This window comes from Neofelis nebulosa, chromosome 1 (genome assembly GCF_028018385.1).
Source record: "Neofelis nebulosa isolate mNeoNeb1 chromosome 1, mNeoNeb1.pri, whole genome shotgun sequence".
NCBI lineage: Eukaryota > Metazoa > Chordata > Mammalia > Carnivora > Felidae > Neofelis > Neofelis nebulosa.
The window spans coordinates 31,302,320-31,317,150 of NC_080782.1; positions in this window are offsets into that span (position 1 = coordinate 31,302,320).

Here is a 14,831-nt window from a genome sequence, read left to right on the forward strand (position 1 = left end):
CTCTTTCATTCGGTCTGGTATTCATTTGGGGGCGGTGTTACGGATCCTGACAGAGGCGATGTCCACAAAGGAACACTAACACAATTAGTAACGAACCATAGAAATGATCCCTGCAAGTCTTACAGCGCTGTTCTAAGGCTGTTCCGGGCCAGGGGGTGCCCTCAGCATGGTCCGAGTGTCTGGGCAAGAACCAGAGACACCTTCCTCTGAGCCGTCGGCCATGCCCCGGCGCTGTTCACGCTTGTGACCCTGCAGGCAGCTGGCTCACTGGCACATCTCCAGGATGGGACTTGCTAAGGGAAAGGTGAGATGAACACTGTCCCCAAAGAGAAGGGAAATATGACCCAACTCGCGTAAGAGCCTATAATTAGTCCGTCATGAATCTCCTCTTACGTGTGCACCATTTGTGCAGCAAAGACTCCGAGATTTGGGCCAAGCCCAGTGTGGGCACTTTACGAATTCTGAAAAATGGGGCGCCGGGGTGGCTCAGGCGATTGAGCGTCCGACTCTTGATTTGACTCAGGTAGTGATCCCAGGGTTGTGGGATCGAGCCCCAAGTTGGGCTCTGCACTGAGCGTGGAGCCTGTGAGAAGAGATTCTCTCTCTCCTCCTCTCTCCTGCCCCCTCCCCTGCTCTCTCTCTCTCTCTCTCTCTAAAATAAGAAAAAATTATTCTGAAAATTGAATAAACTAGAGACGTTCACTTTGTGCTTCAGCCTTCTGCTTCCTGCCTTTGGGACCTTTGATGACCAGGACCCTTCCTCCTGGAGGAATAACAGCAATAGAGGTAATAATGACAAGGGTCATAACAGCGACAGTCATGGCAATTCCTTCTCTCCTATGGAGGTCACCTTGGGAGTACAGTTTGCAGGAAAGCCAAGTGGTAGAAAGTGTGGTCTTGTTTGTTTTGTGCCCTATTTTAGTTAATTGCAAAATCTTCCTGCTAGCGATCAGCTTCGAAAATACAGAATTATCATAGTGTTACATTCTTATATCCTTCAGTCTGTATCCTACACGCTTTTTTGAACTCTGGATTTTCATGTCTTTGCACAATATTTTGTGCCATTTTCTCAGCCCAGAATTCTACATTCCTTAAGCCAACATCTCGGTATTCTCTGTCCCCTTCAGGGAATCGATCAGAAGATGTCTTGGAAAGTGGCGTTTACCACCTCCCAACCACCTTCACCTCAACACCGTTTCCTTGGAGACTGCTAGGACCAGTGTTTCCCAAGATACTATGGGGCTGCTTTCATAGCACAGATGGCCTCCAGCCAAAACAAAACAAAACAAACAAACAAAAACCATTGTTATTTTAGCAAAATATCCAGCTGAGCTGAAGCCACAAGAGTTGTGTTGTAGATGATCTGTTCCCTGCAGGTGTTCTCCAGAGAAAAATGCCATGACTCAGGGGTGAGATCCTGGGAGCCAGTGTGGAAGCTGATAAGAATTGTGAGCTCCCTTTGCCCCCCAGCCCCCACCCTGGGCGGGTCCAGAAGGGATGAGAAAGGGCGACACCGACACCATGGTGGGCTGGGGCAACAGGGATCCTGCTGGCAAGAGGGCACCAGAATAGGGTGGCCCAAAAGGAACTAATCACCTAAGGGCTCAGGATCAGAGAACAGGGTAGGAGACAGTATACCCTAAGCCAAGAGCAAGGCTCTTTCACCCTTTCAGTGAACAAAACCCAGGAGATACTGGATGGGTGGAGGCGGTGGTGGGGATGAAAACTTTGTTCTGAAGCTGAGGACTCGGACTTGGGGTCGGTGGCTGAGACCATCTCAAGCTGGGTCTGTGGGTGCCCCAGTTTCCCCTCCCTCTGTTGTCTACTGCTACAAAAACCTGCACGCCCGGTGGCCACAAAGCCCCAGGGTCATACCCCAGTAAGGACTAATTGCTCTCGTGTATTGAGCAGTCAGCCAGGCAACTCTGCTGATCTCGGCCAGGCTTGGCCAGGTGGTTCTTCTGGTCTCAGCTGGACCTGTTCACTCGGGTGGCGGCTGGCTGGCTGATTTAGGATGGCCTCGGGGGGGACGATGAGGTGACTTGGGTCTGCTCCGTGTGGCTCTCATCCCCCCGTGGGACCAGTGGGTAGGCGGACATGCCCTTCGTACTGGAGGAGAGGGCGAGGAGTAAACTGGAGTAAAGGTGGAAGTCCTTTGACAGCCTAGGTTTGGAACTGCCACGGGTCCCTTCTGCCACGTCTTATTAGCCCAAGCCCATAGATGCAAGAGATGAAGAAAGAGACCACACCTCTGTAGGAGGGAGACAGCTGCTGAGTCACCCAGCAGAGGGTGAGACGCGCAGCCGGGGTGAGGCGGCCCCTGGCCTTGGTTGTCCCCGCGGTGGGGCGGTGGGGACGAGGTCTGTGAAGATGTCGGTGGCCGGCCCAGGGGCCATCTCTGCCCCTCCTCCAGCCTCACCTGCTGGGCCCTGTTCTCCCTCCTCCTTCCACCTGTTGCCTGGTACTCGGCAGCTATGCTGTTATTCTAAGGAAGGGGAACTAGCAGTGGGACAGGATTTGTGCCATAGCCCTTGGGTAGCGGCTCTGTTGAGAGGATGTTGAAGAAGCTTCCTGGGCCCGTGGCTCCAGAGAGAGGTATGAGGAGCCAGGGAGCCGGGAGGTGAACGCAATGCCTGTCCTGCCCGGGAAGGATATCGTGAAGCGTGGATTCCTGAAGATCTTTCATCCCACAATCAGGACCTGAGAAAATTCCCCAGACTTCCATGTGTTCTAAGCAAGGATGGCTGAGGATGGGGTGAGGACAGGGGATGTTCTTGCCTTTCCTATTAAAACTGGCTTAGTTTCCTCTAAACCCCGTTGTGGGATTTCTTTCTGGAAGGCCTTGGTGTGGGGGGGGTGGGGGGGTTCTTGGTCCCTGCAGTGTCCCAGAAGCCCGCGAGTTGCAGCCTGATGACCCTGGCCTGGCGGGCACCACTCTGAATGGCCACCCGCTCGCCCACCCTCTTATTAGCTCATTTCCGGAGCCGGTGCTGTCCCAGCCTCCAGGCCCGCGCCAACACAAACAGGCCTCGGGTTTCCATACACTGCCCTGGTTCCAGAGGAACCGGTGCTTTCCTTCCGACTTCCCTCCTCGCCTTCCCCTCGCCACCCACCTCATCCCTTCTCCCCCTGGCGAGCAGGCCCGGCCTCCTCCCTGAGTGGGAGGAAGGATCTCGGAAATGTGCCCGGAGCTGGCAGCCCCAGTGCTTTCCACTTGGAGGAAATGCTGCATTTTTCACCTTTAACCCAGAAAAATATGGTTCTCAGAATGCTTGTTTTTAGCACTGTGAGTTCCCAAAGGAAGAAGAATAGAGAGTGGGAGAGGCTCCCAAGCCCTCTCGGCTCTGACAGCCACCCCCCTGCCCCAGAAGGCCGTGCCTCCTCGGATGGGGAGCGCCCGCAGCAGCCTGCAGAGGCCCAGCTGCTGGGGAAAATAAAGGCAGAGAATTCCAGCTCCGAGTAGAAAGACGATTAATCTTTTAGGAGAGAGGACTGGACAAAGCATTAGCCTCTCCACACTCCCTTCATGGCCTCTTCTAGCTCTGGCCTGGGCTGGCAGCATCCGGTAGCTGCCGTTGAGGACGGGGGTAGGGGTGTGGGGGTGCCCTGCGCCAGCCCAGACCCTTAACTGATAAGCGTGTGCGATCAGTTTCTCAAAGGTCTTAGTGGAAGTGACAGGTTGTCACTCCGGAAGTTCCAGCAGGTGGCTATGTTCGGGCAATGACACGGACTGGCTTCTGGGATAGCCCCCGTGGGGAACTGCACTCCAGTCTCATGTTCACGTGTTCCATCTTAATGACGGTCCTCCTTTGATGGCGGCCAGAGCGGATGCGCATGGCCTGTTTGGCTTGGCAAGACAAGCTGGCCAGAAAGCCTGGCACCTTGCCCGTGGTCCTTCCATGAGCTTCCACACAAGCATGATGCTTCGTTGTGGAACTTTCCTACCCCTTACCCTGACCTGCAGTCAGGACCAGCTCAGCGGCTCCGGGATTCTTCCGCGGCATTCTGCTCTGTCCTCAGGTTAGTTGTCACAGGCAGCACAGTCCCGGGGGTGAGGGGCCAGTGCCCGTGTCCGCCTGCCGCTTTCCCATCCGAGCCCCGAGTCTGCCTTCTTCCAAAGTTCTCTTCTCTCAAGGACTCCGGTTTGAATAAATGTGAAAGCAGAAACCAGAGCTATTCCATCAGGGTGGGATTCAGGGACCCCCAGGATGCAATGAGGTCTGGGTTTGAAGTTTTTTTTCCCTTCTCACCTCCGCCTCCTCCTCCACAAATAACCTCCAGAACCCGGGGGAGTTGTTGCAAACTATTTCCAAGCAGCAGCGTGCTCCCCGGGGCCCCGGCCAAGAACTGAAAGCACAGGGCAGGCAGCGGAGAAAGCTCGCTGTCTCTCCTCCTCTTCGTGTCTGCCTTTGCAGAGACGTCTTTGGTCCTAGAAAGGCTCCTGGGAGCACTTGTCTTTTCCTGGAAGGATGTGAGAGGAACACTATGTCTCAGTATTTGGGATGAGGTCGCAGCTTTCTATTTGTCTATCTTTATCTTGCTGACCTGCTCACGCTCCAAGTGGCTTACAGAGGCACGGAAATCTCTAAACACATGCTGCGACCTCCCCCAGTGTCCCAGCTGCCCACCTCCAAGCAAGAGCCCCGCTTGGGGCTATGGCCTCCTTGGACAGCCCAGTTATGGGGCTGCAGCTCCGACTTGGCTGAAAGAGGACTTGGATTGGAATGTCTCTGAGAAGGAAGGCCAGGGAAGCTCAAGAAATTTGCTCAGATATCCTCATTTAGCCACAAAAGTAACAGGCACCGGGCCAGAGGATCAGCTGCAGAAAATCCTGCTAGGCTGCAGGAAAGCAGAGACCAGGTGAAGAGACTAGCAGACCAAGAGAGTGTGGAGGAGAGCGGTATGAGTTCAAGGCTGCCCCGGCTGCGGGCGTCCTGTGTTGTCACTAGCGTCAGCTCCAAAGGGCACCTGGCGGAGTGTGGGCGTGATATGGGGGCACTGTCAGAGCAGAAAATGTACCCGCTGTTTGTCCGAGTCACATTTCTCCAGCCTCACGAATGAAGGAAGCTGGGGGACAGACTGGTCCAGCCCCTCAGGACTGGGGAGGTAAAATGATTTGCCAAGGGTTGGGAGTCTTCTTTACGGTGACAGGACTGCCTCTGGCCTGGCAGCCCGAAGCCCTTGGGGTTTGTTCAGAGGCTTGGGGGCTGTTAGGCTGGAGGGAGGCCAAATGATCTCTTGGGGCCTCACATGCATTGCTTTAGCGCTCACCTTCGCAGAACGTGCCAACACACGTTTGCTTCATGAGCATTTGCTAAGGATTCCCTCGGTGGGAACCGACCCCTGGATGAGACACGGGTGAGCCTACGAAGGACAGAGAAGACCCAGCTCCTCAGATCCAAGTGTCCCCCAGGGCTGTGGTCTCGTCTGGCACACTCACCGGCCACCTGCTCCTTCGAAGCGGTCAGGGGACTTTCTTCAAGGCCCGGTCCCTCCTGTGAGTGCTCCTGATTCGGCTGCCCATCGTGGATAATCTTCCTTTTTATGAACACAAGTCAACTGATGGGTAACCTAATCGTGGGAGTGCCATCCTGTCACATTCACACTCCAGGGAGTGGGATTGTAGCAGCCCGTGCACCAGGGGCGAGCATCTTGGGGGCCATCTTAGAATTCTGCTGGCTAGACCCCATCAGCCCTGACTACCGGGCGGTGCTACCTCCCACACAGCGCTTCACCGGAAACCAGATTTGTTTTCCTAAGACACGTTCATGTCATGTGCTCTCTCAGTAAAGAATGCGCCACAGCCTGCCGCGTCCCTAGACAATGAGTCAAAGGCTCCTAGGATAAAGGGACTTCTATTCCCGGAGGGTATCAAAAGATTTCAAAATCCCTGTTTATAGTTCCTGAAAGTCCTGTTTCCCGTGGGTCCAGGGACTCTTACGAATAACGAGGGCCCAGGATGGGGTTCAGCTGCTGGTGTGGGTGCCCCGAGGACTGGCTAAATTGAGCCAGGCAGCTGCCTTTTCCGACGGCCACCCTGCATGAGCCCTGAGCAGCCCCCACTCCCGAGCTCCCGCTGGCAGCCCTGTCACCTTCGAGGAAGAACCGTGTAAGCAGAACTCTGCGTTCGGTCGGAATCTTCATTAGTTGGTATAAAAGACTACATTTTATGGCATAGAAAAGTTGGGGAGCGCTTGAGTATAATGTGCCAATGGTTCCTAGTGTGAAATCTGAGTGTTGTTTTTTAGTCCCAGCCAAATCAATGCCAGACGTCTTTGCCTGGCTTTCGAAGTCATCCATTGTTTAATGAAAATATGAATAGTATGAATAAATTACGGACTAAAGGAGTTCAATAAGGACTAAGGAATAAGAAATTTAAATAATATTTCCATGCGCTAGTGTTACATATCCATGAAAGAACAATGCACATGAATATTCTATTGATATGAAAAAAGATTTTCAAAATATGTTAAATAAAAGAGTCAGGTTTGAAAACAGAATACACAATATAACCCTTTTATATATGCACGCATATACACGTATATGAAAATGTGTAAATATTTACATATACACATCCACATAGGAAAAATGTCCGAGAGGATAACAGGCAAAGTGTTAAAAATAGCTAATGCTGTATAAGAAGATAGTGATTTTTTTCCCATTTCCTTTCATTTACTTTCTAGTTTTTCTTCAGTGAGCCAGTAGTAAATATTTATTGTTTTGGCCACTCGAAATTCTACCTCTCTTCTTTTGGGGGGACTCTGTGTGGTTTTTGTAAAAGTGGCCTCTGAACAGAACTTCTGTCCAGCCACATGACCAGCCCATGGACGGACACGTGACACAGGCCAGGCCCACCAGAGTCCTCGCCCATCATGCTGGGAGGCCACTGGAAAAGGCAGTTGCCTGTAAGCTTGGAGGAGCCTGACCCTACGGGCCCAGCTCTCTGGGGTCATCTGACCTGAGAGAAGAAAGTTCTGGATGTAGAGAAGAGACGTGTTAGCCCCAGGTAAAGTGAGGGTCTACAGTCCCGTGTGGCCTGCGCAACTTACCGGGACTCACCTACCCATCAGGTAAATGAGAGATGCCATAAGGGTTGTCTTCTGGAGAAGCAGATGCGCAATTCGGGGAGGAGAGGTGGGGACAGAAATGGATCGCCTGGTTATGCAAATTGTCACTTGGAAGAATACAGAGAGCCTAACCCAGAGAGAAGGAAATCGATTTCCAGACAGGGAGGAGGTGCGGTGGTGGTGGATGGTGGGCAGGAGGGCTCGAACCTGTTGTCACTTCAGTCAAGGCTATTTATCCTTTATCCACTGCTGTCAAAGAGATATGAGGATAAGAGCAAATTTCCTTGAGGAGGAACACAGGGTCACCACGTTCAACAAATACTTGAGGACCTCCGGTGAACAAACCCTCCCTGGCTCACCGGAGAAGGAGCGCCTTGGGCCACCACCTTGTCTGAGGCACAGCAATTCCATGAGGACCCCCTGTCTTTCCATGGTTGGAGACTATGCCACAGGCGGATCACCTCTCTGTAAAATAACGTAGTTCTTATATCCTGGAAACATGGTAGGCCACGTATTGGCTTTTCAAGGTACGGTTATTTCAGGACTATTTATCAGGCTCTTGGGGTGCGTCTGATACTGTGCTGTGCTCTGTGGATGCAGCGCTGAGACGCTCAATTTCTGTGTCGAAGAAAGCGTGAGAACCGTGCTTGGTGAGCGGAGGGGGTGGGGGTGCAGGGAGAGGTGGGGGTGCTGTGCAGAGGTGGGCTGCCTGGAGGGGTGGGGGTGCCACACAGAGGTGGGGTGCAGGGAGAGGTGGGGGTGCCGTGCAGAGGTGGGGTGCAGGGACAGGTGGGGTGCGTGGAGAGGTGGAAGTCCTGGGACACTGGAAGAGAACTCCCTGAGCCAGCAATGCTTTGAGACGTGAGGACGGAGACAGTCACCCAGGTGAAGAAAGGTGGAGTCCAGCATCTGAGCAGGTGGGAACAGGCCCCGTGGTTCATCTTGGCAGGCCTCTTGCCGTGTAACAAACAGCCCTCTGGGTAACTGTGGGCCGTAGCCTAAGGTGCATCTTATCCGTGTCTAAGGCATTTACACCTTCGAGGTGCCGGTCACAAAGAGCCGTTCCTGAGGCTTCTGGAGGGATAGAGTCACATGTAAGAATCTCACACCTATTCTGTTGGGAGCATCACATACACTATGGGAATCCTCACAACAGCTTTGCGAGAAGAGGTTATCAAGACCCACCGTTCAGAGCGGAGGAGATCGAGAGGTTGGTAATTCCCCCAGGGTGGCCCAGGTAGCAGGTGGTGAAACCAGCTGGGAGCCAGATGTGTGCGGCTCAGGCAAGCCAGCCGTCGCCTAGTCTCACGGGAAACCCCGTCCACCGCCACAGGAGAGGAAAGGAGCCACCAACGGCAGAAAATTAGACTCGAGGTTCATTTGTGAAGGGTGTGTGCCGTTGGCTGTTGGTAATTGGGCAATCTGGGATTAGGAGGGTGCACGTGTCTTGCACTCTGCTTCTTCAGGGCCTCCTGCCTCTCGAATCAGAATCCGCCCTGAGGACCAGGTGAGTGGGGGGCGGGGGGGGGGGTGTGCAAGCACCTGCAGGGATAGGAAGACAGACGGCGGCGGGGGGCTCTGGCCTTGGAAGGCTGTCTGCGGCGGGAGACGCGAGGGCCTGCTTCCACAGCAGTGATAAAGCTGGCTGGGGTCACCCGGGAAGCAGATTTGCATCTGAGCTGGGACCTCAGACTCATTCTCACCTTTCAAAGGTCCAGAGAGAATCTTGAGCAGCCAGGACACTTCAGTTGCACTCATTTTGACCCGATTTCTGCTTCCCAGTTTTTACCAAAATCCTCCTCAAAAGCTTTTGTCTCTTTAATCTGAAACTAATCACTCTGGGATAAAATCATCTCCAATTTAATCCCAAATTAGTTCAAGACATCTCTAGTTACATCAACTTCGCTGGTTCTTAGAGACCAAATAAATACTTTGAATTCAATTTTTCTGTCAGTCGCTCCAGGGGAAGGGCACTGGATCAACTTCATAGGCCATTCAAAACTAACTTTTACACAGCTCTTTTGTAAAGAACTGGGGTTTGTAAACTAACATTTTTAGTGATGTTGAATACATTAAAAACAAGTTCATACATCTCTACTTTTCTTTCCCTAATACGTCGTTCCTCTCTTTTTGACCTTTTCAAAGTCCCTACGGTTGATGGGGCTATATATTTTGGCTCAAGAATTCACCCATCTGGGAACCAAGTTATGCATGGACATCTCCCTGGAGGACAGACCACATGTACACGCTCTCCTAGGGCTTAAACACTAACACGTGTTTCACAACTAATTCAAAATTAGTTCACAGTTTCTTCAGGTTAAATTGTGGCCCATTCATATTTCAGTTGTTACTCTGGGTAAAGCACAGGCTACACAGGACCAAAGACTTAATTTCTCCCCCTTATGAAATTCTACTTAAGATCACTTCATACTTGAAAATTACTGAGGTTTTGCTGAAGCAACGACTGGATTTCCAAATTTGGTAACTTGAGATAAAACTAATTTTGATATATTCCTAGAAGCTCCAGAAATGTTGGTCTTCAAAGGGAAGAAATTAGAAACATACTTTTAAGGACCAGTGTTGTTTTATAATGTTGGAGTCCCACTTTTTGGATATTTTTATGCTAACATTTCTGGTACACAGATTATAGATTTAGTGGAAGATACAGATGATTATCTCAATGGCATAGCAATGTATTAAAATATTAAAAATGTATGGATAGCCCTATGTTATTGCTTCATAAACGAGTGTAATTCTTATCAGAAGTAACAGAAGTATTAAAGCAGAAGGTATTTTTCCTAAGTGCTTAAGACAGGAGGGGGAAAGAAAAACAAACAGTAATGCCCAAATTCGTCTGCGTAAGTTGTAAGAAAATATATTTATTTTTTTCCATGACAATACTATGATAAAATTGTTAAATACATGCACGTTTTAAAAACAAACATAAGTAACATCTTTAGAGTTAACAGCCAAGCATACTAGTTTTACATTTAAGGTGTCTTAGTAATAGGTTACTTATATTCTATGTTCTTGATATAACCATGTTCTCCAAAAGATATGGAAACTAAATTCTGAAATTATACGAGGATATAAAATGTTCAAATTTCCCATTCTAACAGCAACATAATCTCCACATTTTCACAAGGCAGAAAATACTTCAGTTAGTCATCTCTGTTAAGTGGAGTTGTTTTATTCCATTTTGAACTCGGAATTCTGTGAATCAGACTGAATCACACAAATATACTGCAATCTGTAGCTTGCTTCCTCTACATGAGTATTTAGATGTTTCCTTATATGATTAAGTATGATTTTAGGTACAGATTATCACAAATTATAGCTCGGGTTTTTTGTTGTTGTTTTTAAGTCTGTAGTGGTGACATTTTAAGAAATGAATACAGGAACAGCGTTGGATTGGATTTCTATCTTTCCGCTACATCTGCACACACCTGACCAAACAAAAATTAGTAAACAGTTACTAGTATTTATTTTAAAAACTGAAAATATTTAACACAGAACCCTTAAAAAAAAAAAAACACTCACTCTACAAACAACCTTATAAAAAACAAAAAGTTATATCTGTTCACAGTATGTGTATTTTGTAAACAGTAATTCACTACAATGCAATTTTGAAAGTAAAAAAATGGCAATTTCCTAATGTTATGAAGAGGACCTCTGACTTCTGGCCAACTAATGAAAGAGAAGAAAAGGCAACACATTCCTTTAGGATAGTTAAGTTTCTAAGTGACTTTTACCTTTGGACCTGTTTTTAAGGCGGTTCTATCTCAAATTTCGGATGTCTTTCTATCCAGGCCAATCTTTTTCAAGCAACTCTGAATTGAAATGTATGTAAGAAAAAGCCACGCTCCTTTCTGAGAAAATAACAGGAGAAACAAAGCCCATGGTATCTTAGAATACCCACCCTTCCACAACAACAAACCGAACAGGGTTTTTTCTTGTGTGTTGTCTTCAACTATTCATAACATATTCACACTTTCCCAAAGCATTATGTTGGAAGGAAAAAATTAAATAGATGAGTATATCATAAACATCCAAAAAGTTTTGGAATCAAATTGGGGGCAGAATATTTGAAAAATGTCTTATGAAAATCATTAATTACTATTGTTTTTTCTATGCTCAATTACAAAAATACTAATGTTAAACCTAACAGTTTAGCTTGTCCATGTTTCAATGAAAATTTTATATACCACCTAGAAATCTTTCTGAGCTCTTATAATGGAATGCTTAGGAGAAATAGTAAGTTCAGAAATTGAAAGTTACCCCTTTTTAAAATGGAATAATTATGAAGGGAAGTACATTTTAAATGTATAAGGAACTTCAATACATTTAAATAAGCCATACAACCAGGTATACAAAGTATTTTTGGCTTAAGGACAGCATAAGGTCTATGGTGTTAGTTATTTGGGCTTTTTAAAATTATGACTGGCTACTGACTGCAAAGGCAATCTCAGAAGATTTATGTAACACAAATTAATTTTCTTATCAATTAAATATTCATTTCCCCCACCCACATCTTTTAACTTATAGCCATCAAAAAGTACTTATGTTATTACTGTTTTGTATTTGGTTAATATTCAATCAGTATAGTTTCCATATTTAAGAGATTTTGAACTTCCTGTTTCTATGGTTCTTCAGCTAGGCACTTGTACATAAAAACATTCAGAAGTTTTCCCTCTTAAAACACTTTTAATTTTCATTAAAATGTTGCAGTTATGTCTTACATAGGTGAATTCTGTCTATAACTTAGACACTTATAATCCAAAATATGAACATTCTTTTTTTTTTTTTTTTTTTTTAATTTTTTTTTTTCAACGTTTTTTTTATTTATTTTTGGGACAGAGAGAGACAGAACATGAACGGGGGAGGGGCAGAGAGAGAGGGAGACACAGAATCAGAAACAGGCTCCAGGCTCCGAGCCATCAGCCCAGAGCCTGACGCGGGGCTCGAACTCACGGACCGCGAGATCGTGACCTGGCTGACGTCGGACGCTTAACCGACTGCGCCACCCAGGCGCCCCTGAACATTCTTAATAGAGGGAGAAATAAGCACTTCCCAGGATTAAAAGCAACAGAAAAACCTTTCAGAACTCAGTATCATAATTGTAAGAATTTGGATATATTCCAGATCAAATCACATCCCCTGGAATTTTACCACACACGATAAAGCCTGACACATGAACTTAATGTTCTTGATCCTCCATATGGGCATTAAAAATAGCTCATTTGTATTATAACTGGCATGAATATGATCATGTACTAGACAAAAGCTCAAACTGAAAAGAAATAAAAATCTCACGACCGTACTGAAATAAGTTTAAATATTAATAGCCCTGGTACATAATCCATGAAGACATAAATGGAGCAAATTTAAACCAAGTGCTTTCCAATGATATTCTAAGGTCATATCTAAAAGATGCATTTACAGTAAGTTTAGAAAATCTTTTCCTTCTGTGAAAAATTTTCTTCTGGATATAAAAAGTAAGATGGATGGGCACGGTACCATGGAATTTTGTTTTGGCGGGAAGTGCCAGTTTAAAATAAACGCTTTGAAGAAAGAGTTTATCCAGAGAATGAGTGAGTGCTTATATTAATCGGTTAAGCTCACACATCAGTGTAGTGTTGGTTCGCTAGAACACATGCTGGTTGGCACAAACAGGTCCCAAGTTTTGTAGCCATCAAATAAAAAGACACTACGAATACTCATGAGGGAGGGAATAAGATGTAAGGAATAAGACAGTGATGCTTTTGCAGGAGTCTTTCCCAAGTTTTCGTTGAAACTGGAGCTACTTCGCGAGTAGATCTGAATCTTTCAGCCGATAGGCTTAGATCCACACAAGCTAGATCCTGATACATACCACCCTTCAGGAAAACTGCTTATTCTGCACGTTCTGGAAGGGGCCTCGATAAACAATTACTCATTGAACTCCCACTATGTACCTAGACTTTGTAAATAGTTAATGATCTCACATTTGACTTCTGAGATGCTTGATTTTAGATAAGGAATAAGAAAAAAAAGGACATTTTATAAAAGATATGCAAATTTTTAAATGGTTCGAAACAGATAACAGTAAAAATTACTTTAGCGTAAATAGAAAAAAAAAAAAAAAGTCTTATCAGATTATGTGCCTGAGCAGTAGAAAGCTTTGAGATAACATTTTCTGCATGTCGAATGTTAGGGAGTACTTCAATTTCAAAAGACCGTAAAATTGATTTCAAATTCTTTTTGCACTAACCTAAATCTAGTTATTCAAACACAGAAAGGGCTGCTGTAATGTTCCTAAACGTGGACAACATGAAAACCACTAAGAATTACAGGACTAATAACTTCCAGCAAGAATCCAAGTTGCATCAAGTTTTAACAGTGTGACTTTCACCAGTTTCTGAGAGTGCGACAGTACTGGGTGTCTAAATTCTTCAGACCCACGGGCCATGAAGGTTATGCTGGTATGGAAGACGAGGCTGACACTTCCGCCCTTAACTTGTTCCACGAACGGCTGCTTCTGAGTCTCAGCTGCAGAACAGAGCACCTCTGTCACCTAAGCACATAAACACACAACTGTCCAGATACCCAGGGCCACAATCTCAAATCCAGGCTTCTACAGTTCAACACACTGATGACTGCAACTCTATGTGGAGATTAATCCACACAGTCCATAATGTACAAGCTCTAGCTAATGTCAAAATGCTAGCTACGTCTTCTAAGAATATTTTTATGCTAAATGTTGTTTATCTAGGAGGGCCACTCACAAGAGAAAGGCAGCCATAATGACCACGAGAATCTCCATTTCTCACAAGGGAAACTTGATCTGAAATTGGCTACTAAGTGAACTGGCTTGTAAGAGAGATGAAAATGCGTCCTAATACACAGTACTATTAAACAGACGTGGTGGGGCGTAACTGTAGTTCAGGTATGTAGAATGTTCTAAGCAATGACTAGGCCTTAGTTGAGGAAAGAGGGATTTCCCAATTACTCTCCCAGTCAGGAAGGGCTGGAGAGAACAATTCTAGTCTCCCCTGCCCCAGGCAGAGGCGCCACCATGACTGGACAGAGCAGGACCCCTACGAAACTGCTTTTCACACTGGAGCATGGTCCCAGCATTGACGGACAGTGCACATTTACCAGGGTCTCCAGTGCCACAAACAACTGGATATGTGACAAAGGGCATCTTCTCTCTCCACCCCTCCCCTCTCTCTCCCCGTGTTGAGGCCACCCCCATATGCCCAGGTTGGGGGGTTGGGAGTGGGTGGGAGGTAATAACTTAGGATTTACACAGTGGGCCTGGCTGTCTTCAATTCCGTGGGAAAAGGCAAGGAACCTTTGGCCTGACACCTACACCACATACTCCGAAGCACACGGCAACTTGTCAGGAGCCTACCCACACTAACAGTGTTACTCTGCTTCCCATTAACCTAGTGATCACTGTGTATGGAACCCCAGAGGCAGGGGAGAGCAGAGCCGAGCAGCTCTCTGAACCTTTTTCATGCAGGAAAAGTACTGAAGTCTCGGACAAGGTGAAAGGACTCAAGAGCCCAGTGATATTCCCCGTCAGCTGAACAAATGAGTCGGTGTATAGGCTGGAAAGGGCATCGGATCCACATGGCCACGGCTGCAATGCATAATGCATATATACTGATGACACAGATCAATTTCTGCTGGCCTGCCTTTTCCCATTCTCAGTGTGGTGTAGTTCACACCAAAAAAATGTCTACCTTAGCCAACACGTATGCTATCCTAAGGAGATGAAGT